This window comes from Polypterus senegalus, chromosome 12, assembly GCF_016835505.1.
Source record: "Polypterus senegalus isolate Bchr_013 chromosome 12, ASM1683550v1, whole genome shotgun sequence".
Classification (NCBI taxonomy): domain Eukaryota; kingdom Metazoa; phylum Chordata; class Cladistia; order Polypteriformes; family Polypteridae; genus Polypterus; species Polypterus senegalus.
Window position 1 is genome coordinate 142,018,809 of NC_053165.1, and position 27,516 is coordinate 142,046,324.

General features: G+C 36.5%; 1 protein-coding gene across 4 annotated transcripts in view; it reads right to left on the bottom strand.

Annotated features, from left to right (window-relative positions):
- The window catches only part of lingo1a (leucine rich repeat and Ig domain containing 1a), a 141,925-nt gene that overhangs the window by 77,037 nt on the left and 37,372 nt on the right, over positions 1-27,516 (bottom strand). For 2 of the 4 annotated variants that reach the window (XM_039773651.1, XM_039773652.1), the window contains exons 2-3: positions 19,899-19,942; positions 3,102-3,173 (exon numbers count right to left, since the gene is read on the bottom strand). The gene's annotated coding sequence lies outside the window, so the exon portion shown is untranslated. The remainder of the gene's footprint in view (positions 1-3,101; positions 3,174-19,898; positions 19,943-27,516) is intronic. The other 2 variants (XM_039773653.1, XM_039773654.1) reach the window with 1 other exon arrangement.

A 27,516-nucleotide genomic window follows, 5' to 3' on the forward strand; every position in this document is an offset into this window, starting at 1 on the left:
GGACCCGGCTGTCCGTCACAACACATACATACATACATACACACACATATATACACACAAATACATATATATACATATATACATATTTACACACAAATACATATATATATACATACATACACACACACATATATAAACATATATATACATATACATACATATCTACATATATACACACACAGCTATTTCAGTATCAGTGCAATACGCTGTTTGTTAAAACGGATGACTCCGCTCTTACGTGCAAGTCTGTGGATATTATGAACTATCGTATTTGTTCAAGTTCTTTTTAAATTTTAAATAGAAGGAATTTTTATTTAGTCGACAGAAATATCTTTGGTAGGAATGGTAAAAACAGACAGGAATATTATTCCTGAATAAATCAACTCAAACCTTAAACAACTTATAATATTTTGCTCTCCATAAAAATATATCCTGTCTAAATTATACAAGTTAGAAATAAAGTAAACGTTAAAAGAACAAACATTCAAATTTCTTTACTCTTATGTAATTTTATATAAAAATAAACTTAGATTTTAAATATCCCAAAAGATTTTGCTCTCCATAAAAATATATCCTGTCAAAATTATACAAATTCAAATATGAACATGCTGCATAACAAAACCTGGAAATATAAATAAAATGTGTTCCTTTCAGCAATAACAAATCAAATCATTCAGTTGTCTTTGCTCATATGTCATTTTAGAGCTGGACGCCTGGCATCTTTTTTTGGCCACAGGTTCGTTTATGTTTGGTGTGAGGTTCTGTGTTGTGGAGATTCTCAGGATGGATTGCAGGTGCTCATCAGTGAGGCGACTCCTGTGTGCTGTTTTGTTAGTCTTTATCACTGAGAAGAGCTTCTCACACAGATATGTGCTACCAAACATGCACAAGGTTCGAGCCGCATGTAGACGGACTTTTTGTTCTTCAAAGTCACCAAAGCGCCGTGCAAACTCAGTGCGCTCAGTTTATCAGCAAAGTGCGTATTTGGGAACACCGTAGTGACGACTTGGTTTAACATTACTTGGCAACAGGGTTGCACTGGTGCATTTGTGTCTCCCATAAAAGCAGCTTCACTTGAAATCACTTTGTGATTGTGCACGGGTAAAAACGTCCGCTGAAGTGTCAGATTCTTATTTAATTCTTCTGCTTTCTGTATCTTCTGCATTGCATTCAGGTTACCCTGATGTTTTGTCTCATAGTGCCGTCTTAGATTAAATTCTGTAATTACAGCCACATTAGCTCCACAAATGAGACACACGGGTTCAGTAAACATATACTCAGCCTCCCATCGGTTTTAAAGGCTCTATTTTCAGAATCAACTTTTCTCTTCAGCATCGTGTGAGCTAGCTTCGCAATAACTTGCAGCATCATAAGCTAGACTTGATTAACGGTAAGTGTTGGCAAGGCAGCTGAAGCGCTGCATTATGGGATCTGTAGTTTATTGTGTTACCAGCGCTTCATATACCGGGCCATTAATAACAATAATACAGTATATAAAATGATCTCGGGCCGGATATAATTACACACCGGGCTGGATGTGGTCCGCGGCCCTTGAGTTTTGACACATATGGACTAAATAGAACTTGAAAAGATATATTTTTTCAAATGTGATCGCGCAATTCAGATAGAGTTGACGCACTACAGCCTGCATGCCTCAATAAGTCATCCTCCCTCGCTTTACTTTTTACCGTTCATCTAATGAATACACTGAGTATGGCTTTACCAAAACAATCATTGATGGCGAATAAAGTATCCATTATTCGAGTATGTAGATCGGGATATATATATACATATATATATACCCGCGTATCGCAGCGAGAAGTAGTGTGTTAAAAAAGCTAGAAAAGAAAAGGGAACATTTTAAAAATAACGTAACATGACTGTCAATATACAGTATTTGTTTTGTGAGTGTTACTGAGTGTTGCTGTCATCAAGGATTTGATTATCATTATTTCTTTCAATCAGGTTCGTATTTGTAGGATGTGTTGTGTTCAAGTTACATTCCGTGTTTGTCAATCGTTGTAAAGATGACAGGTTTCATTCATCGATTCGTTTCTTACTGCATCAATAAACAGCTCGTCTTCTTCTTTATCTGAGACCTGACACACTGCATGCACGGGGTTTTTTACACTGTCTTCCTTTAGCGGGACATTGACTTTTTCCACCGTGTGCTTTGTTTCCGCAGTAGCTGGATTTATGAATATGCTTGTATCAGACGCTTCATATTTTTGCTGCCTTTTCAATTGTGTAATTCGGTTTTGTTCAGCTCTTTGGAACTGTTGCTTTTTATCTGTGCACTGCGTCAGTTCACGTGAGCCGCTCGGTGTACATGCATCGAAGGTTCCCAGCTGTGCTGGTGCCATCTCGTGCTATGTCCATGGCTGTATTTAATGTTACCTTAGTCCTTTCTCTCGCAGTTTCGCTGAGTTTGTGTCAAACACCACCCTGACCATCTCATCTTCCTCTCCATAAGCACAGTCCTTCACCCGTGAATATTTAGTGGGAGTTTGCTATTGGATTGCCGCTGACGGACGGCCTTATATGGGCAGGCACTAAATTACAAACGCCAGCGGAAGCCTGTCTATGAACTTAATTTAAAGTGTAGGTTTACATCGTGCTTTGTTTCCGAAGTAGCAGAAATCATGAATATGGTTGTATATGTCACTTCGCTCGCTTCTTATTGTTTCGCTGCCTTCTCAATTATATAATGCATGTCTTCCTGGTTTTCTATGTACTGCGTGATTACGTGGAAGGCGTGATGATGTCACACGAAACTCCGCCCCCACGGCGTTCAAGATCATCTCCATTACAGTAAATGGAGAAAAACAGCTTCCAGTTATGACCATTACGCGTAGAATTTCGATATAAAACCTGCCCAACTTTTGTAAGGAAGCTGTAAGGAATGAACCTGCCAAATTTCAGCCTTCTACCTACACGGGAAGTTGGAGAATTAGTGATGAGTGAGTGAGTGAGTGAGTGAGTGAGTGAGGGCTTTGCCTTTTATTAGTATAGATAATTTTGATCAAACCAAGTGAGCATCCAAGTCCTCTCTGATGCTTGTTATTTTGCTCCACTCTAGAACAAAATTGCAATGGACTCACCCTTCTGCAGTCTTCAACAGTATAGATACCGTAAAATCAAGTGCTAGTAGAAGTATCCCACACTGCAAATATCTGTAAAATAAATAAAGTTATTGCTGTGTAATAAAAGCTGGATGAATACTAATAAGTACAGAAGGTCAGAAAGGAGGCATCTGTCTTTTGCTTGAGGTTTCAAGTGAGCCACACAGCACATGGGCATTATCAGTCACCACAAGATAGTTTAGAATGTAGTATACAAGATGCACTTTTGCCAGTCACAAAAGACAAGGACACAACTTTGGGAGCTACCTATAGTATCCTTGTTTTACTAGAATTTTTAAAGTGTCAGATGTTGAGTCAAAAAAGGGTTCTGAATTTTATTTGGTTTACTGTCATACTTCCTGTTTGATGTTACATCCCATGCAGAGTGTTGGCCTCCCATTGGTACCATAACACAAGTTACTTTTACAATGAAGGGATGGTGGACTAAAGCTCAACTCCCAACCTGGATTATCATTTATTATCCCATAGTTCACTGTCAGTTTCCTTCTCCTAGTCTTTGGGAATCCCTCACCATTCTGTTCAAAGCAACACAGGGCAGTTCATTTTTGATGGCAGCACGATTTGTCACAGCATTGTTATTACAAATACGCGTTTTTTAATGACTATGGTCACACCAGTGATCGTCAGTACACTCCCTGGAAACATTCCTCTCGGTCTAGGGCATGGGTCACCAACTCCAGTCCAGAAAGGCCCCAGTGGCTGCAGGTTTTATTCTAACCCTTTTCTTAATTAGTGAATCATTTTGCTGCTAATTAACTTCTTCTGAATTAAGCTTAATTTACTTGTTTTTTAAGATTTGTTCCCCGAGTGTCTTCATCGTTCCTCTGAATTGCTTCCATTCTTTCTTTAAATGGCACCCAAACAGAAATGAAATGTAAAGTGAGTGAGCCAACAGAAGACCAACTAAGTCAGGGCATGAAACTCCAACCAATTTCACTCCAACCAGTTGCTGAATTAAGCTCTGATTCTTACTGTTAATTAAACCTGTTCTTTAATTCCATGGCTCGTTGCTGCTTTCATTATGCAGTAACATACTGTATATTTCTGAAATTGTTGATTTCCTCTTTTCTAAGAGCACAGATAAAATGTTTTGTGGACATGAGCAGATCAACATTCCTGAGACCTTAATCTTTCTTTATTTTCAGATATTGTATTATTGACAATGTTGGTCATGTTTGTTGGTCATATTTTGGTTTATTTTGTATCTCATTATTGTTTGGCTGTTAATCAAGGAAAAAAACAATTAAAGGGTCCAAGTCTTCAAGAGCAAGTCAAATAAAATTAATGAAAAAGAAGTTAATTAGTAGAAAAAACAGGTCACTCATTCAGAAAAGGGTTAAAATGAAAACCTGAAGCCACTGGTACCCCCCAGGGCTGGAGTTGGAGACCCCTGGTCTAGGGCTACTTGCTTGGGGTTTCCTTTATCTGTAGCTGAACCTACTTACATACTGTAGGCCATTCCACTTTTCACTTACCTGAGAACTTACACAGGGGTTGAAAATTGCCCTAGGCAGTTCACTAAGGTGACAGATTTAAAGCCTCATCCTCTCACAGCAATGCCTCTAACAACATGTTTGTTATTTATATTTAGTGCTTAAGCACATTTATTCAACTTACTAGTACATATACTTTAAATTTATGAATGAACTTCTTATTTGCAATTCAAGGAACCGGAATTGGAATTTTAGGAAGTAGAATTTAATTCATTGAAATTGTGCACAATGCCTGTAGTAATATATAATTCCAATACCAAATATCATGACACCTTTCATGTGATATTTGATTTATGAGGAATAAATGATATAAATTAAAAAAAAAATAGTTGACATTTATAAATGTAAGCTACCGTGCCACATAAAGTGGCAGAATGTATGCTGCCTTGCTGCTATACTGTAAAGCACAATTCTTCAAACCTTAAAAAATTCATAATTTTATTGATGAATTCATGTTATTTTATTGATATAATTCAATGTATTTAATTGCACTGAATCATCATTACATCTTCAAATTCTCACCAATAAGTTTACATCTCTCCTACTTAAATATAATGGAAGTAACATTACAAATGAATTCCACAGATGCAGATGAAGCGGGGATATCTAAGTATTGGGATGCATAATAGGGATATTAATAATTTTAAATAAAGTCAAACTACTAAACACTATATCGCCAATCTCATATTTTCAACACAGGCATACTTGTCCCTTTGTAAAAAAAAAACTAATGTCATGAAACATTAGTAAATTTATCATAAGTACATGTCATTTGAACTAATGTTCTTTTAAACAAATGCCAAACAACATATATTTTTTGGAAAATAATTGTTGAAAATGAAATATGTTTTCATTTATAAACCAATAAAAATGATTTGAGAAAAGATCCTGCAGAACATCTAATCATAATACCAACATTATTACTGAATGCATTTTACTTGCTTAACTGTCTTTCATTTGATTTGTAATGTTTGATTTATATTGTTTATTAAGTCAAGACTACCTCTGTTCAAAGTAGGATTTCATGGAATTCAATGGAGCTCATTTCTGTTTCTTGTCATTGTAATTCATTCCCATTAAGTTTCCTTAGATCTGAGTGCAGTTCCAAATCCAATTTCGTATGTATTCTCAAATAATTTCACAAATTGTCCCAACTCTACACGGTATCTAAAAGACATTTATTTCAGGTTAATTTGCAACTTTAAATTAGTCTTAATCCAAGGTTGACTCCTGTCTTGCACCCAATTTTTCCAGTTAGACATCGACTCCCAGTAATCTTGACCTGGATTAGTTGGTTAGAAAATAGATGCAGTTTGCTATACCCAAAATTCTCATTCCAAGGAAGACTTTATTCAGTCTATTCATTTATTTTCTAAACCCACATTCTGATTGCACCAGCTGGAGGCTACCCTTGTATCATCAGACAAAATAAAAATACAAACAGAGTACAAGATAACAGTCAATCACAGTACAACATTTATGTACCAGTTTGTGATATTCAAACTTATTATTCAAAAAGAAATGAGCACTGTTTCACCAGATAATGCCCTTCTGACTCAAACTCAATCTGCTAATCCTTTTAGTCTCTTTGTTTTAACAAATGTGAAACTTAAACGTGACTACATTCTTAATCTAGGAACTAAAAATATAGCACCTAACATATGTTTGGGTAATTTCCAGCAAAACAATCTGCTTTGACCATTAAAGTAATTGCTGCCTATCAATGCCAGACATTTCTGGGACAACATCTTTACATTTGTGACACACTATGGAACATACACGTTCAGACAATCCTGCACATAAAACATTTAAAGAAAATTGTCATTAAAACTTACTAGTTCCTATCATACCTATCATTCCTAGTATCTTACTTACTGTCTTCATAAATGTGAAATGCTTTAATCATATGCCCCTTAATCTCTGTTTTAGAAGAAGTACAGTAACTGGCTGTTTTTAGGTAAACCAAATGGAAACTAATGGTGGCTTGACAGGTATAGTATAGTATAGTATAGTATAGTATAGTATAGTATAGTATTTAAAAATATAAACAGAGTAAGTAGAATGCCAGGTGTTCAATATCTGTACTGGAATTAATCAATGTAGTAGGCACAAATGGATGTTGCTTAAAGAAAAATCTTTCACATTTGTTGGAAAAAATGTTTTATCCAGTAAATGATAAACATATTACAAATAAGTTTACTTGAAAGCAGTACTTTAGAGACCTTAAATGGTCAGATGAACTATGCTGAGCTGAATGGCAGCATTTCTTATAGTTAGCAGAAAGACTTGTCATGGATTTGCTTGCAAAATTAATCAACATTCACATAACAAAAAATTATGTAGCTTAAAGAATATGTTCAATATAAACTGGGTTGGTACAACAATTAGTCTGATTAGCACAACATAATGCACTCTTTACTCTGTCATTTTAACAAAAATTAGATGACTGCATGCTATGGTAGATACTGTCAAAAGGTAACACAAGCGAAAAATATTTACTGCAGCTATACACCATCACTTTAGTGTCTAATTTTCTTTTATAAATTATATTATTTATTATAACCTATTACAATCTGGATTTAAATAAATATGCATACATCTGTCGTTGAAACACAAAAGCAGTACTTGATGATCTTTACTGTTACAGAAAAAGTGATTTTTTTTTAGAAAAGTGCTACTTCCATTGACTGCCCTTGATCCTGTGTAAAAGCAAACCACTATGGATGATATTATTGCCAGCCTGTCCTGCACAAATCTGTCTACCTTAAAACAAGCCCAAATTATGCCTAATCAAGCCTTCCCACCTTAATAGAAACTCCAGTAACCCATGCCAATGTCAGTCAACCTTTACTGAAGCACCATCACACAAGGTCCTCCATCATTATACCATAAACACCCACATCCACAAAACCTCTGTCCATTTAGAACCTAAACCCATTTATTTATTCATTTATAAGCATCCACCTCATGCTCCTAACATGAAAAATAACATCATTTAGATAATATATTGTATATTTCAAACCATTTTTATTATTATTCTCATTTGGAAAATGGTTTAGATTCTACAGAATAGACATCCATAATATAACATATTACAGCAGGAGCTGTGCAGACTCTGTAAAAAACAAGCCCTATGCATAATTGTACATGGAAACACTCAGAAGAAGGCACTGATGTCTTGCTGTAACCCTTGACCTCCTTGGGCTTGTGATTCCAAAGAAGTACGAGTGCAAATCAATGGGGTGATCAATGCAACTGAAATTGCAACCTGCACAATGAGGATTAGAACATCCCAGGAGGACAAAAAAGCAGATTGTGGCCAGCAAAGGCAGCTCAATACATTCAATTCAAGATACTGAGCTGGGTTTATGAGATGAGAGTAAGGCTGTATTTACTGCTTGCTGTACAATACTCACCTTGGCTTCTAATCCTGCACAATATTCAAATACGCTACCCTTCTAAGGTAAGAAGGGCTCCATAAACTTGCACCTAGTCTAAGGAACTTTGCATAATCACTGCAAACTTGCTTGAGCTCTGGTAGTTTTGTAGCTCAAAACCATTTACAGCTTTTCTGTACATGGCCTCAATGAAAAAAACAAACACCACTGGACATTTCCATTCCACAGTCTATTAAGCACTGCCTCCATGTAAGCACCACTAGCTCTTCCTTACATGACTTGATCATTTCATTCACTTTCACAGTAACTATTTATATCCTTATATCACTCAAGCATATTACTGCATGGAACACTCCTGGAGTGTACAATCGTGGTCTGAGCTGAAACTGGACACTTTCTATAATTATTTTATATGTTTCCAAGTTAGAAGCCTAATAATTACTGCATATGCATCTTTTGCTACACTCATTTAATGCACATTTGTGCGCCTGCTCCCATATAAAACCTCATAAACATTAAAAGCTGCTATGAAATAACACAACATAATGAAAAAAGATGCTGTCATTCTCTGTCTTTAAACTTAAGATATATACATTTTTCAGTACCTTTTCAAATATAAACTGATTTGGTCAGCTTCCATGAGTAAATAAATGATGTAAAGACATTTCTTTTAGATCTATGCTCTGATAACGAGACAAAAACATCCTCTCATTTTTCAGCTTTCTCATGCAATATATTTGGACGGCACACAATGATATAAAACCCTATACCCTTTAGGTCTTTTGATTCACATATCTCATAGACAAGCTGAAATGTATATGGGCCAATCTGCCATTTCTGGAAAACAGTGACAGTGGTGTTGTCAAAGAAGATTAGTTTAATATGTGCCATACTAAAATCAAAAACAACAAAAAATATACTTTGCAGAATGCACAGTGTGTTTCATGAGATAAAATGTGTATAAAATTTGTTATATTGTGTTTGTATGGCAATCAGCACGCTGCAGGGAGTTGATTAAAACTTTAAAATCACATATAAGCCAGACTTCAAATGAGTAAACTCATTTGTAAAGTATGAATATACATTACTTTTTGAAGCATCCTTTTCTAAATTTATTCTGTGACACAATTATGAACTGTGACTCTTGATATTTCAAGAGGTCTGGTGTTTAATTTTTTTACTATTGCACTGACATTGTTTATTGGGTAAGAACAACACACCCAATGTTTGTTCCCTCATCGCACTTAATCTTGGTGGGCTAGGCTCACGTGTTCCACAATCCTATAATTGGATAAGTTTGTTAAAAATGAATGGGTACAATAATCCCTTGATTGATATACATTTTTGATGTACAGTATATTATTTTTGAAATGTAAATCACTCAGCTGTTTTTAGTGTAAAGTGTATTAAGTTATCTGTTTAAAAATGGACCCTTAATAGGCATCCAGGTAGTATTCAGCCTGCTTACTCATTTCACCTGTGGTGGGCTGGCACCCTGCCCAGGGTTTGTTCCTGCCTTGTGCCCTGTTTTGGCTGGGATTGGCTCCAGCACAGCCCCGTGACCCTGTAGTTAGGATATAGCGGGTTGGATAATGGATGGATGGATGGATACTCTTTTCACAAATATAAACATTTTTTTCATGTAACAACTTAATTCCTCTTGATTTGTATTTCACACTACTTGCTATATAGTATTCCATTAATCGTATCTGTAAACAATCTTTCTCTTACAACACATTCTCAAGCTTCCATTGCAAATTTTAGTATTAATGATTTATTTTAATATTTTTACTTTCTGTATCTGAGATTATTCATTTTTAACTTAAATGTCTACATAACCATCCAATAAGAAGTTCTGTGCAGGATCCAACTATATTGATTTTGCTAAATCTATGGTATCTTTTAATCATCCTGTTAATGTTATTTCTATACAATCATTTTATATGTTAATTTGACACATGGCATTGTGTTCTAAAGTGGAGCATTTTTAAATACATTTTAAAAAATACCTAGTCTGCTTTTGCCTTTTTAAATGGTAGTGAAGGGTACAGAGGAACCAACATGAAAACAAAAGTCTTAAAACTTTGAAGCAGCAAAGATTCTCATTTAAAAAAAATGTGTCTTATGTGTTTCTGTGGCATGCTTGTGAAAACAATAGTAAATTGGAAATAATACATTTTATCGCACACTCTTAGTACTCCTTTCTTGAGTTAAAAATATGTTTCCTGTTAAACTGTCTGATCGCAGCAGGTATTATGGGGGAGTTGTGACAACGCATTTGCCATATTTCCAAAGATTCCAAACTTAGTCTCTGCATTTCTGTTTTTTCAATGGTTATGTTCTGCTATGGCTTATAATAATAGACAATTGTGTGCTCAAATCCTATGGTTATTTATTCCTCTTCTATGAGGTGGTGTGCTGGGGAGGCAGCATAAAGAAAAGGACGCCTCACGCCTGGACAAACTGGTGAGGAAGGCAGGCTCTATTGTAGGCATGGAGCTGGACAGTTTGAAATCCGTGGCAGAGCGACGGGCGCTGAGCAGGCTCCTATCAATTATGGAGAATCCAATGCATCCACTGAACAGTATCATCTCCAGACAGAGGAGCAGCTTCAGCGACAGACTGCTGTCACTGTCCTGCTCCATTGACAGACTGAGCAGATCGTTCCTCCCAACACTATGCGACTCTTCAATTCCACCCGGGGGGGTAAACGCTAACATTATAAAAAGTTATTGTCTGTTTTTACCTGCATTTTATCACTCTTTAATTCAATATTGTTTTTTATTGTTTTTTATCAGTATGCTGCTGCTGGAGTATGTGAATTTCCCCTTGGGATTAATAAAGTATCTATCTGTCTCTATCTATCTATCTAAACGGTGAGTATGTTTCGCCTATTATGTTCTGTGTTAGTTTACATAACCCGCAGAGGAAGACTCACGCCAATAGCAGCGTGGTGGTGAAGACAGCACCTAAGAGTTTCATTTTACTTTGTACACATAACTATAAATATGAACTGAAATGATTACAATGCATTGTATTTTTCATAAAAGTCTTAGATTTTTAAAAGAGCCAAGCCAACTTGCACATCAATACTAAGCTTATAGGGCCAATTAACATTCATCATCTGGCACTTCCAATGGCTTGTTGTGAACATGCATGATAAAAAAAATACTGAGAAAGTGAAAATGAAATAAAAATGGCTTAATCTTTGAAATCATTCTATGCAGAAAAAAGCTACTCTTGATGATTGAGTTGACTTGTTTTTCAAATCTGAGGTCATTCAAAAAATCACCTCCTGGTCTGTAACTGGTGATTTCATTTTTTATGGACAAACACTCTGAGTTTTCAACAAAAACAACAACATTTATTTATATAGCATGTTTTCATAAAATTATGTAGCTCAAAGTGTTTTACAAGATGAAGAAAGAAAAAAGAAAAATATAAAAATAAGAGTAATTAAATTACTAAAGATTAGATTTCAGGGAGCCTTGCAATATTTTAGGGGGAGCAAACAAGACAACCGTGGATGTGTCAATTAATTGCAGGAAATTATCTATGGCCGGGACGCCCAGGAGGACCAGAGGAGGGCTTGTGCCTCCTCCAGACCGCGAGGGGGCGTCTGCCCTGGTTATGTTGGGGGCCTCAGGTAAAGGGCTTGGAAGCCCAGCCCTGTAGGGACCTGTGGCCACCGGCAGGTGGTGCAACGGTGCCTGAATATCCCTGGAGCCCAGCACTTCCGCCACACCAGGAAGTGCTGGGGGGGAGACGAAAGGGGACACCCAGACGGCTTCCGGGTGCGCAGCCAGCACTTCCGCCACACTGGGGCGTGGCTACAGAGGAGTGCCGGGAAGCAGCTGGAGCCCATCCGGGTTCCTATTTAAGGGACCGCCTCCCTTCAGTCAATGGTGGAAGTCGGGTGGAAGAGGACAGAGCTAGAGAGAGGACGGGAGGTGGCCAGGAGAAAGGCACAAGGACTGTGAGGCCTGGACATTTGGGGGAACGGTGCTGGAGGCACTGGGAAGTGCACTGAAGTAAATATTTGTAAATATTGTATAATAAACGTGTGTTGGGTGAACATAAGATGTCCGTCTGTGTGTGTCCGGGTTCAAGTCCACACTATCAACTAGTTTTTAATCTCTCCCAAACAGTCAATAAAGGTCTTCAAAGTGCAGGTATTTGTAGATTTCATGGACAGAGTTGTATATCATTAGCATAAAAATGAAAAGAAATGTTGCATTTCCTAGTGATCTTCCCCAATGGAAGCATATAAATTGAAAACAGAACAGGTCCTGGGGTGGCACAGGGGCGCAGTGGTAGCGCTGCTGACTTTTAGTAAGGAGACCTGGGTTCATTTCCTGGGTCCTCCCTGCATGGAGTTTGCATGTTCTCCCCGTGTCTGTGTGGGTTTCCTCCAGGTGCTCCGGTTTCCTCCCACAGTCCAAAGACAGGCTGGTTAGGTTCATTGACGATCCAAAATTGTCCCTAGTATGTGTGTTTGGTGTGTGTGTGCCCTGTGGTGGGCTGGCGCCCTGCCCAGGATTTGTTCCTGCCTTGCGCCCTGTGTTGGCTGGGATTGGCTCCTGCAAACCCCAGTGACCCTGTGTTAGGATATAGTGGGTTGGATAATGGATGGATGGATGGAGAACAGGTCCTAAAATAGTCTCCTGATGAAATGAAACAATGAAAATGAGGATAACTGATTTCCAATACTATACTGATATAAAAGGTTATATGTTTAACGTAAGAGACACACCAGTCCAGCACTTTAACCCAAATGGTTAAGGTTTCAAAACGTCATTGCATATAGGATGGGCAACCATACCAAAAGCTGAGCATACCTGAGCACTTAAACCTAGTAAAATAAAAATTGACATCACCTCCAAAATCAACAGCTAATAGCAAGTCATTGGTAACCTTCAAAAGAGCAGACTTTATGCTGTGAAGAGCTCTGAAACTACAGTGAAATGATTCCAAAATATTGCTATTGCCAAGGAAAGACAGCAACTAAAAATGAACAACCTTTTCACAAACTTTAGAGAGAAATTATCATTTTAAAATAAGATTGCCAAATTTTCATATGATCAGAAACACAGAAATCTTCAATATTAACATCAAAAATAGAGAAATAAGATGAAAAATAAGATCAAGCATATAACAATGTAAATAAGCAGAACTATTTACAGAATAAACAAGATTAAAAGAATTGAATAACTGAATGTACTTGATAGCCAATGGTTTTCAAGTAAAACAAACATAAATGTTGAAATCCCCTAAGATCAGTATTTTGTCAGACATAGACAAGACCAAATACAAAAAAATCAGAAATTCACTTATAAAATCTTTATAAGTAAGTTTATATGCAAGGGCAATGCATCAGGGTGGCTGAATTCCATTTTAAATAAGTTTGCTTCAAAACTAGAATACATGTCAGTAGCAAGTGCCCAACACTTAAAACAACTGTTTAAAACAATATCCACACTGCCACCTTTCCAGTAACTCTTGGGGTGCTAACAAAGCTACAATGAACAGCAGAAAAATGTATCAATAGGCCTAACTTACCAAATTCTTGCCAGGTCTCTTTTAAAAATAAAAAGTCAAGTCCATAAGCCACAAAAAATAATATAGAATAAAAGTCTTGCTTGCGAGTTTCTTTTAAAATGAGTAAATCCCATAATAATAGTGATTCTTATTCAAAAATGACAATTACTTGACAACTATCTTGGCTTGAAAAATTGATGTATTCAGTAAGTTCAGTAAGCAGGCAAGATATTTTTTTAAGTTATAAACTGAATTAACTTTGTTACACAATTTTATGTGGCTAATGCATATACCCCATATTTGTGAAGAAATAACTTAAGCTTAAAAACTTATCCTTTAATATTCCTGGAGCCACTACAATGTTACTGACATTTTCACAGGTGAAACTTTTAGAAAAATATTAGCAGTATTTGCTTCTTCTTTTTCTGAATACATTACTTCACAACTGTTCTTCTTAATACAATTCAACTTCTTCTTGAATCCATTGTTACTATTAATATACCTAAATATTCCTAATCATATTTCCTAAGCATTAAACATTATGGAAGAAGTAAAGAATTTAGGTGTAATCTAACTTAAACCAAATTGCTAAGGCTGCATTTTCGACCTAAGGTACATTGTAAAAGTTAGACCTTTTATAGCACTGCAAGAAAAAAATTAATGCATATTTGTGTTTTCAAGTCGGCTAGATTATTGTTATGCACTACTAACCTAACTTGTCTACCTATGAAAGACATCAATCTGTTGCAGTTAGTTCAGAATGTACCAGCAAGAACCATAATTATATCTCACCAGCTTTAAAATCATTACATTGGTTACCCATGTCTTTTAGAATTGACTCTAAAATACTACTAATGATATGTAAAGCCTTTAATAATCTTGGTCATTCTTATAGTTTTACGAGTGCCTGTCTCCCTACATTCCAAGTTGTATCCTTAGATCTTCTCATAGCAGTATGCATATAATTCCAAAAGCCAAGCATAAAAGAAGTAGTGAAGCAATCTTTTGCTGTTGTTCACCAATATATTGGAATATTTTACCAATAGAGATATGCCAGGCTAACAATACAGATAATTTAAAAAAAATCCTAAAAACCCACTTTTTTAATTTGGCTTTTTCATACATACATTTTAGTTCCACCTTTAATTAACTAGCTGTGCATAGAATTACCATACTTTTCAATGAACCTGCAATCATTATTAATCTTTACTTTCTCTGTTTTCCCTTCCAGTTCTTCTGTGGTAGCATTCTGCCCCAGCACCACAAGTTCAAAGTCCTGTGCAGCTGGCTGTGATACTTTAATGTCTGAGTGAAAGTGGATACCCCAATCTACCATGAGAACCACTTCCTTTAAGACTAAGCCTAAGAAAAAAAAAAACAATAAAAAGTGCTTAAGATCATTTATGCTAGGTAGAATGCCCAGTGTTGGCTGGGCGGTCTTTTGGTCTGGAACCCCTACAGATTTTGTTTTCTTTTACTCTATCTTACCTGGAGTTTTTTGTTTCTGACCACCTTGGCCAACTGACCTTATCATTGGACTGTCATTTGTCCAATTCTCAAAAAGACAATTCAATATTTAAAGACTATATTTGTCTTAATTATACAGTATATCTATCTTATAATTATCTTATTTTATTTTATATACTATTTATACATTTTATTTATGATCTATTTTAAAACTGTTTTCCTTTACATGTATCTATTTCTTTGACATCTTGTAAAGCAATTTGAGCTACATCCTTTGTGCGAAAATGTGCTATAGAAATAAATGTTGTTGTTGTTGTTGTTGTAAAAAAATCCATAAACCTTTATGTCAACATTCTTTTGTATATTCAGTTTTGAAATGACCTAGAAAGGAGATCATCTAACTGAAGCTATAAAATACCAAATGGGATTTAACACAGTTAAATAATAAACTATACCAGTATTTTATGTCTACTTATCTACTTTCATTCTAAATTAAATTCTGACCATCACCCCCTAGACTTTATTGTATAATGTTGGTTTTTACTTTTAGGGCAATGGAGTGGGGGAATATGAATTGTTAATGTCCATCCATCCATCCGTCTTCTTCTGCTTATCCGAGGTCGGGTCGCAGGGGCAGCAGCTTGAGCAGAGAGGCCCAGACTTCCCTCTCCCCGGCCACTTCTTCTAGCTCTTCCAGGAGAATCCCAAGGTGTTCCCAGGCCAGCCGGGAGACATAGTCCCTCCAGCGTGTCCTGGGTCTTCCCCAGGGCCTCCTCCTGGTTGGATGTGCCCGGAACACCTCACCAGGGAGGCATCCAGGAGGCATCCTGATCAAACGCCTGAGCTACCTCATCTGACTCCTCTTGATGCGGAGGAGCCCCTCCCGGATGACTGAGTTTCTAACCTTATCTTTAAGGGAAAGCCCAGACAAAGGCCAGCCCTGGCGGAGTCCAACTCTCACTGGAAACAGGCTCGACTTACTGCCGGCAATGTGGACCAAGCTCTGACACCGGATGTACAGGGACCGAACAGCTCTTATCAGGGGGTCCAGTACCACATACTCCCGGAGCACCCCCACAGGATTCCCCGAGGGACACAGTCGAACGCCTTTTCCAAGTCCACAAACCACATGTAGACTGGTTGGGCAAATTCCCATGCACCCTCCAGGATTCTGCTAAGGGTGTAGAGCGGGTCCACTGTTCCGCAGCCATATGAAAACCACACTGTTCCTCCTGAATCCGAGGTTTGACTATCTGACAGACCCTCCTCTCCAAAGCCCCTGAATAGACTTTTCCAGGGAGGCTGAGGAGTGTGATCCCTCTGTAGTTGGAACACACCCTCCGGTGCCCATTTTTAAAGAGGGGGACCACCACCCCGGTCTGCCGATCCAGAGGCACTGTCCCCGATGTCCATGTGATGTTGCAGAGACGTGTCAATCAAGACAGTCCTACAACATCTAGAGCCTTGAGGAACTCCGGGCATATCTCATCCACCCCCAGGGCCCTTCCACCAAGGAGTTTTTTGACCACCTCTGTGACCTCAGCGAATTGTCAATGTAAAATGCATTAAATAAATCAATCTCATTTGTCTATATACTGCACACATTACAAATTATGTGTATCTTCATTAATCAGAGAATAATACAGAGGTTTAAGGTACACAAATTTCGACCTTGGATCTAAGCTTTCAGTATTTTGGCCGAATATGGAGCAAGGAAAAAGCTAAGCCAGAAGTGATGGTTTCATAAACACATACTCACATTGTACCAGTTTAGATTTGATAATAAATCAGCATGTCTATAAACTGCAAGTTGATACCAGAGATCCTTAAGATAGCTATTATAACATGAGCATAGAACTGAGTTTCAACACTACCTATAACATCATCAAGCTGCCCTGACTGCAAAAATAAAAATTATAAGCCATTAATAGTGACACCTCACTTTTTGGTATAATTCTAGATGAAACCGGTTTTCATTTTTTTAATTTTTTGTTTTTGATTCATTATTGGGAATCGTGTCAAATACATGCAATTGCAGTGGATCACTGTGAAGCCCTGGTTGTAGTTTTTATTTATTTAATTCCATTTTCGATGTCTGGAACACAAACTACGCTGTTTGAAAAAGTGGGAAAAATGTTCCTCATGAGTAGCAACATATTTCAATATGTATCAACAAGAAAATTGATCAAATAAATTATAACAAATAATTGTAACAAATAATTTTTATTTTTATTTATTTTTAAAAATTATAACAAATAATTTTTATTTTTCAATATTATGTTTTTTGTGGTTGCATTACAAATGATTGCACAGAACAAAGGCACAACAACAATATCATACAGTGATAAAAGCCTGCAAGAAAAATGTATATGTGTAATAGTAACAAATTGAATTCATTGCTATTAAACATGTAATTTGAAGTTAAAATGTAGTTTTAACTTTGAGCTCAAGTACACAGTGGGCAGTGAAAAGATGATCTATCTTGGAAATAAAAACAGAATATCATATTAACATATTCAAAAGAACTGCACAATTGATTTAAATCATCTCACATTCTTTGCCATTAAGATAATAACCTGCTCTTTATAATATAAGAGTATTGGCAATTGAATATCAATGGATATATAAAAATTGATGTCTGACATGGCATCATTGAAAGTAAGACTAATCATTTTTAGCCAGTTGTGTCTATAAATAAATTCTTGCTTTTTCACTAAATGCAAATATCTCAAGTGAGATAACCACTGAAGAAATTTGAGACTAGCACCATCAGAAGCAACTCACACTCACTTTCTTTGGGTCACACGTTTAAAATGAAAGCAGCAGTAGTTAAGACAATCTTTTCAGCTACGTGTCTATTAAGCTATAGAGTTATACATTTATAAAAACTTGGTCCCATAAAAATAAGTATAAGAAACAATTAATTATCTTCTTCCCTATACTGCTAAGCATAATGAGTTCACTTTGGTTGTGGAGGAGGTTAACACTTGCCAAGTTCAAATAACAACACACAGACTTTAACTTACTATCTTTACTATCATTACTTTGTTCTGATAATTCCTGGATTTGAAGAAAAAATATCCAAACTTTGATTCCTAACACACAACTCTGAAAATCACTTTAAACCCTGGCAATAAAGTTATAAATCAGTGCTAAAGCTGGAACTGAATGCCCCAAACTACCCCCAACATCCAACCCCCAGGGGGAACCATTGTTTGCAGCCAATATCACCCAGGGAATCTATCCAACACAATGGACTACCTCCCCAACCCAAAAAAGTATTCTCCATAAACAACTTCAGCAAATTAATATAGTGGGGGGTCTCGAGAGTTCATTGTTCCATCAATGTTATAAATAAAAAATAGGTAACATACCTGGCAGAAGTGTTAGTTAGGGCTTGTTTATACTTCATGCTAAGAACACACATCATGGCTGCCATGCAATCCCAGTATTCATTTGACCCATTCTCTAAGCAGGTCCTCAGAAATTAACGTGACACGTGCGTGAGTTGCAGTACCAGCAAAAAGTCGAGGGGCACAGTGTGATAAAAGTCGGAACGTGACATCAGAGTCCCTGTTTACTATCTACATGTGACGGAAAGCCTCTATGCTGATCCTAGTAGGTTTGATGTACGCACTTCGATGTTTGATGAATGGTTCGATGTGGTGAAGCAAAATGCTTTTTCAGTATATTCAAGCGTCATATATTCCCAATCGTAATGACATGATACATTTTAAAAGTCTCAAAGTCTCACATACCATTTTTTCTGGGGCTTCCTCCTGATCTGACAGCAGTGGCAAACAGCAGTAGATCACCACACAGAACACATTAAATTTATGATATTCCAACTTCCTGCACATTTAGAATCCTTAGATTTATACTTGATATCACTTTCATGATGAAATGCATTAAAGTATGCATGTTACATTTTACAGATAAATCATTAATTTCTTTTAAATAATGAATACTGTTAATAATTACACACATGGGGGTGACACGGTGGCAAAGCGGTAGCTCTGCTTTCTCGCAGGGAGTCACATCGCTGGTATTCCCTGCCTGGAGTTTGCATGTTTTCCTGCTGGATCTCCATAGTGTGCTCCGGTTTCCTTCCATGGATATGCAGATTTGATGACACTAAAATGACGCTAGTATATGTGCATGCTTGTATTCACCTTACGATGAGCTGATGCCCCGTCTAGGGATTGTTTCTGCCTCGTGTCCAATGCTTGCTGGAATGGACACATCCCTGGATTGACGGATTTAATCATTAAACACCCTTTTCAGAGACAGGTAAGGTGTCATCAGAATTTAGTGGGTGTTCCATGCAATTCACAATTCACAGCGAAGCCGAACCTGTTCTCACCATGATAATATCTCGCACTGCCGCCTGGTGGATTCTTCCAGATTTATGTAAAGTACATGCGCAAGTATAAACAGTAAAACACTTGCGTAGCAGGAGCATCCACTGAAATATGCGTCACGTGAAGTATAAACCTGGCCTTACACTTTACATTACAACAACTAACAATTTCTATCCCCCCCAGATGTTTCTATACTTATTCTATGAATCAGAAATTAAACTAAAAACTAAGTTTTATAAGATGGTTTTCTTTGTACCCTATCTTTGTTTTTGTTATAAGGTTTTATCAGGAATTAGTTTCAACTTTCATGACAAATAATGTACAAAATATCAAGTAGCAAACACACACCTTCCATGTAAAATAAAATGACCAGTATCTTCTAATACAGTAAATTAATTAAATAAAGGAATTTTCTGAGTTTCAAACCAGAAAGATTTATAAAGAACATAGTTAACAAACAATATAAGAAAATCAAGGGCTAAAACTAGAGTAGCTTACCTTTCAGAGTACTTCTACACCAAAAGAAGCTCTCTTCAGTTTGCCTAAAAACAAAATAAACACCAATTATTCACTTTTTTGTACCTGTGAAGGAAATGTGACCCAGTGGCTAAAGTACCTATTGTAGAAATAAAGACTGTTGGCTCACTATGTGATCCTAAGCAGTCTTCAGAAAGGTGAACAAAACTGTAATTACAGTATTCATTTTCAAATTCTGTATAATGCCCTGCTGCCTATTAATGGCCTAATCTCCACTGACTTCTAATTCTCTGATTAGAACCAGCATTTAAAGGAGTATGTGGAGGAGATTTTTCATATAGTCCTGAAAATACCTTGCATCATTTGTCATTCTCTCAGAGTTTCAGAATAATGTTTTTAAAGTACCAGTCTTTAGCTACATTTTTCTTGTCTATAATTGGTTCTTAAGCTGAATTAACCTTGTCTTTTAAACCATTAGTTAAGTAAACTCCACATTCAAGAAATAGTAGTCTACCATCATTTTAAATAAGGGTTGTGGTATAGTGTGCCTAGGGTCCATGGCAGAATATTTAAGTTTAATTTTGTTTTTGCATAAAAACAGTGTTGATCTGCATTGGTAGTGTAGGTGCATAGAAAAGTCAAGCAGCCACAGTGCACTAATGGGAGGAAGGGGTACTTAATTAAGCATTTGCAGGTTAATGATTTACGTCACCATCCCTTATTAGTACTTTCATGGGTAGGATAGGGCAGCGTCTACACTACCAATTATTAAAGGTTGAGCAAATACAGAGAAAAGGGTCAGTTAAAAAAAAAAAGGTGATTGCAATTGAGAAGTGAGTCTGAAGTAAGACTAGCAGGACTGAGAAACGACAAAAAGGCGTACAAAATGGAAATGGGCTGCACTATGATTGTGGTGAGTCTTCATAGAGAATAGTATTAATCCTGCCCCAATGCAGCCAAGGGCAGGAAAGATATTTTGAACTTGGGATCATTCTGCAGATACTGATGTCAGATGGCAGAAAGAGAGTCCAAGAGTCTGAATTCCATGATGAAGGGCATGCCATGCTGACAGGGAGCAAGATGGACACCATGCACAATCAGAAGGGGAACTGTGTAAAGTAGCATTCAAGTGTGAGTGCACAGACAGAGTTGACGGAGTGAGTTTAGAGCCTCTAGAAGACTTGTTTGTAAAAGATACAAGATATGTGAGAGGGCTCTGTTAGCGAATGGGGTACTGGGAAAAGAAGTTAGTTTGTCACTCGATGAATAGGACTACTATTCTTTGTATGGGCTTCATGGGCTTTATTTGTTTAGGAATTACTTATTAGTAGATGTGAATGCAATGTTTTTATAGAATTGTTTATTTATTAAAGACTTAATTTGGACACTTTTTTCATTTCAATAAGCATGCACTTTGCATTTTTTGGCAACTTGAATCATCTTGTTCTGTCCCTCACTTGCCACTTGTCCATTCTTGGTTTACAGTCTACTAGGGGTTCAAGTGAGCAGCTGAGTGCCGGGTACGCCTGGTATGGATACCTCTGACAAAAGTCATTAGAAGTTCAACCAATTCATTTAGGTTACTGCTATTGGCAATACAATATACTGTATATGAAAAGCCCAAAAATACAATGAATGTGTGAATTTTAAGTCACTTTGGACAAGGTTGTATGTAACTTACAATTTCACTCTGTCATTATAGTGATAAAATCCTCTAGGGCAATTTACTCCATGGTCCCTTTCCTGGATTCACTGGATTTCAAAAAATAAATGCTTGTTGACAGGTGGATACTTAGGTTTATTTGGAAACAGCCGCAGAGATTTCTGGCAGTGTGCAGATTTATCTCTTAAATTTCAAATGCTATATTCGAACCTGCACCCAATGCTCCCATATGGATGCATAGAGGAAAATCCTCCATTCAAGAAATTGCATCGTAAATCTTAAGGCTCTGTATAAATAAGGGTATTGTGTGCATTTAATTATTTTATACTACAGTGTAGATAGTAGGAAAGATTGGAGAAAAAATTTGCCATTTTGTGACTGCTGACATTTTACTTAAATCTGTAGTTAACAGCGGTCTTGCTGCAAATTTGCTTCAATAAGCTCCATGACCTGTGGGGCAAGCTACAGTGAAGGGACTACAAGAAAACTCAGAGAAATGACTTTGTAGTGAAAAGCTCAGAGTCCCATTAAAATCAGACTCTTGTACTTTATGGACCTTCAAAAGTATCAAAGTATGCAGGACTCTGATAACACATTCACAGCATTGAAACAGAATAAACTTCTTTAAGAAGATGCAGCAAAATGCCCCCATGTCACATTAATGTACTGACCACAGCTGTAAAATTAACTCAGCAGAGTAAATAAATAAATATGGTCTGCATTCCGGTAAGCTCAGCTGCATTCCATACATGTCCACTTTGTTAAGCGCCTTGTTATTAATTTTGATGCAGAGAGCGCCCCTCCTTATTGAATGACAATGGGATTTATTCCAAACCTATAGAAATGAACACATTATTTGCCTTTGAAAATGATGCAGCATTCAAACTGTACAAAATGTAATTTAGATGAATACAGTTAAGCAGCTCAACAAGTGCCATGTTTTAATTTTATTGAATTTATTAAAAGCAAGTAACACTTCATACAGGCAAGTCAAACTTGACAAAACTGAGTTCAAATCAACCCTCACCCATGAGAAAGACATCTAGGCCAACAGACAGAGCAAAATTTTAAGAATAGGAAAACAAAGGGGGGGATAATTTTCCCCAATTTAAATGCTTATTCTAAAATGTTATTGATTAGAACCTGCCAGGTTTTCAAAAAGTTTTGCACAGATCCTCAGAGTAAGAATTAGATTTTTTCCAATTTTAAATAATATATAACATCAGTTGCCCACCGACTTAAAGAAGGTGGGTTAGGATTCTTTCAGTTGAGCAAGATAAGTCTACGTGCCAATAGTGAAATAAAGACAATCACAGTTTGTTTGTCCTCCTCCACTTTAAGCCCATCTGGAAGTACGCCAAACACAGCTGTTAGTAGATTAGGAGAGATTCTGACCACAAGACTGTCTGATAGGCATTTACAGAGTTTGGTCCAGAATGATGCTAATTTTGGACAGGCCCAAAACATGTGGCCCAGTGAGGCTGGAACTTGATTGTAACTAGAAATATTTTGGACAATTTTGAATGAGATAGATGTGCTCGATAAAAGATTTTAAGATGAATAATTGTATGCTTTGCACATATGGAGCTAGAATGAATTCTGTGCATGGCTGCCTTCCACTCCTTTTCTGAAATGTTGAGTAAGAGATTGTTTTCCCCACTGTACTCTGGTATCTTTGAAAGGGAGGGGCACTAAAAATGTTTTTATATAATACAGAAAAGCAACTCTTCTATGTCTGTCTTGTCAGTGTATGTTTTACTTCTGTGGGAAGTAATCAGGGAATGAGACCTTGTAATGAACAAGATCCAATCAGGGATGGGAGATTTAAAAAGTATGGACCAACCAGAGTGTGACTTTGTTTTCACTCAGTAACACTGAAATGCTACATATTTGTTTTCATAAGTCTATGGCTCTGAACAGTTTTTTCATAAGTATACATTTTTGGGGCTTAAAAAACACCACCCTGGTGTTTCTCTGTGAAGACGGAAACCAAAATCATAGTCATGTCTGCATTTTTAAATGAAAACATAGTAATGTGGATGGCGCCTTAGCGAAATCCTGGTCTGGCTGGTGGCATTTGGAATTCCATTCCCTGTTTTTGCAATTCTGTGCTACAGTTTCACTACATCTAGACCATTCTGTGATGTCAAATACTCTTGATAAGATGTTTTACAGGTATTTTGTAATCCAAGCTTAAAGGCCAAGCTAGTCAATATCAGAGAAGAGGGCTAATTGCTAGTGAATGCCATCTCAATCTCAACATCTCGGGGTCTGGAACTTTATGTGAAAAACTGGCATAAAGGATGATTTGCATAAGACTAGAAAGAACATCCATTCATCTGGATGGCAGACACACCATACATTCAGCAGCCTGACTTCTGAATTAAGAGGAGCTGACTGATGGCACACTCGTTCACAAAGAGGCATCTTTTGGCTGTGCTCAGCTTTCAAGTCCTTTTTGAAGGTACAGTATATTTTAATTTGACTGGTGTGAAGCTTTTTTATTTTTAGACCAGGGTGTAGATTTAAATGACCTTCATATCCAGCCTTTGCTATTATTCACTTGTTCATTGGTATTAAAAAATACTGACTTGCATTTATGTACTTTGTAATCACCTCTTGTGTGATTGAGGTAGTAAGTACATTACACCTCGTGTGGATAGATCATCACATCTCTCCTATAGTAAGGGACACATTCAATGTGGGCAGCACAGGAAGCAGGAATGCAGAATACAGGAAATGAACCTCAATTCTCTTGTGGTCACCTGTTTTCTCTGCTCTGGCCTAGGCTAGTGAGTTCCTGGCTGTTTAAGCATTATTCATAAAGCGTCTGTATGCATGGGTCTTTATGTATTTGTGCATGTTACTCTTAAGAGCAGGAGAGTAGGCCAACTCATAATGAATCAAGTGAGCCACACTTCCCACATAATACTTACAGTATAAAACTTTTATTTAAATGTTACATAATATGAATAAGCACTCTACTGTTAGATGTGTTTAGGGAGTTAAGTACACTGTTTTGAGTGCGTTCAAATTTTCAGAGTTATGAAAAATTTAAATTGCTCTAATCACAACAAAAGAAAGAAAAGACATTGACACAGGTAAACAATTACTTTTCAACTAGAAATGTTTAATATTCCAATTGCAAAAGAACAAGTTGAAAAAGTTGAAAGTTTTTAGGCAATTTTACGATACAATGAACATTTTATATATATTAGTAATTTTGAGAAATTATAAATGTATAATGTTTTTTATTACAATAAAGCTGGTAGTTTAAATAAAAAACTTAATTTAAAAGGAACCCTAATGGCAGTAATAGCATAGCTAATTTCAGCCTACGTAATGCGAAAAATTAAAATAAATTTAAAAATAAACGTAAAAATATGAAATCTACAGCACTTTCTGAACTAATAAAAAAAATGATATGTAAATATCAAAAAAGCTGATCCCACATCATTCCGGCTTTCAATTTTGATGCATTTCCAGGAAGACATTTGCTGGTCGGTGAATCGAAGGGGAGGATCCCAAATGTTTTCACTCTTGAGCATATAGATATACTTTATTCTAAAGTTTAAGCTATTGTTGTCAAAAGGAGGTGTCTTTAATATAAGCAAATACTGTAGTTCATAAATCAGTTTTCTAAAAATGAACATTCTTATTTAATAAGATATAAAGCACATATCCTATAGTTACTAAAACTGTTTGCAATTTTTATCACATTTTAATACACACAATCTACAACATTATGTAAAAATCCAACTTTGTTTCTTGGTAGCTTTGTAAAGGTGCTGGTAATAGGCAGGAGTTATTTCAGAATGTGAAGGGCACTAAGATTCAGATTTATTATTTTTCCTGACATACTTATAAAGTCAATTGTCATCCTCTTTTCAGAAAAACTCTGTTAGCTCTGTTATATTTATCCTCATAAGGACCTAATTGTTCTTGCCAGCACTCATATCAGGTAACACAAGGACAGGTGAATGAAGTAAACACTTGTTGGCTCAACAATGAGTTCTGTACATCAGTTTTTAAAATTAGCACAAGGACCTGATGAAAAATCTAATATTTCTAGAAATTCTTCACTGTTGTTAATAAAACCTTGGTGACCCAGCAGCATATTTTGAGCATTCTCATTTTTCTTAGTATGGTGTCAAAATCTTCATGCTGGATTTGAATATCAAAGTCCCAGACTGCAGCAGCATTTGACAATAGTGTAGTGTTTAGGAACACTAAGAAATCCAGTGACAGGTGATTTCAAATTACTAACATATTTATATGATTTAGAAAATGTTTCTGAAGTTTTGGAATTAAAAAAAAAAAATTAGCAGAGTTTTAAAAGTTATTCAGTTTCTGTCAGGAAGCCAGTGTAGACCAAACACCTATGGGGTAATATTGTTAACATATTTTAAACTGTTGACACTTCATGCTGGAAAACCATAGAAAACAGAACTGAAGACACTCAACTGAATGCTTAAAACAGCAAATTACAATACTTTATCTAGAGAAATTGAATAAAACCAGTTAGTGATAAAATGTAATTTTATCTGTGGCAGCAAACTGAGATTCAAAGGTGAATGGTCTCAATGCAATGTATCAATATCGATCTATGATTCATTCGTCATTAATTTCACTGACAAGTAGGATGGGGAAATATGAAATTTTGTCATGAAATGGGACATTATTTTATGCAAATGAGAGCACTATGTTGATATCATCTAGGAACAATACAATCTCTTACTCTTTCGAGGGCTGCAAGTCAATAGTTTCTAAGCTTTGCTGTACACATTTGTCTTAATTTGTGTAAGGCAGCTCAGGAAAAATCACATTTCAAAGTTGCTCACTAAGCGAAGACTAGTTCACATTGCATAACATTATAAAATACTCTGTATTCCATTTATACCGTCATTCTCCTTTCAGTACCATATTTTAGACTTCAACAGGTAGATTTAAGATCGTATTTTATGTCAGTTAATATTCACATGTCTATTACCTCAATATAAAACATTTTTATACTAGTTTTTTCTCAAACCACTGTTAAAATGTTTTACAGAACAATGAAAAAAATACAAACTTTTTAGGAACCCGAGACATATACTTTGTACATGATAGTACATGAAGAAAATATACAATTAGCTCTTTAACCAGCAATGTTACTCTCCCCTTAAAATAAGTAGCATCCTTATTCAGCAGGGTAACCCAATGTTCAGCCTGATCAAATGTGATCTGTCCTGCCAAACAGGGTTATTTGCAGTAGAGAGCTCCTTCTGATTAGATCACTGTTCTGCTGAATCACGCATCATACAAGAACAAATCAAAACAATTTGTAATTTGTGTGTAAAATTAATACTTCATGTCAGAAGTAACTTTTTGAAGTGGTCATACTCGCCTCATTTTTAGGCATGTCTGGATGTACAGTATCTTTTCAGTATCCTGTAGTCTGTATTATACATACAAGGTGCAGTCATGTGAGCTCCACTTTCTAATAGCATTTTTGACAAACAGCCTGCTGTAATGAGGTTTTCCTGTGCTCAAAAATGAACCTATTCAGTGAGATTCACAAAAAATATTAGCAGATAAAAATATATACTGCTCAAAAGAATTAAAGGAACACTCAGAGTACAGAGTCAGAGTATAGCATAAAGTCAATGAAACTTATGGGATATTAATCTGGTCAGTTAAGTAGCAGAGGGGGTTGTTAATCAGTTTCAGCTGCTGTGGTGTTAATGAAATTAACAACAGATGCACTAGAGGGGCAACAATGAGATGACCCCCAAAACAGGAATGGTTTAACAGGTGGAGGCCACTGACATTTTTCCCTCCTCATCTTTTCTGACTGTTTCTTCACTAGTTTTGCATTTGGCTACAGTCAGTGTCACTACTGGTAGCATGAGGCGATACCTGGACCCTACAGAGGTTGCACAGGTAGTCCAACTTCTCCAGGATGGCACATCAATACGTGTCATTGCCAGAAGGTTT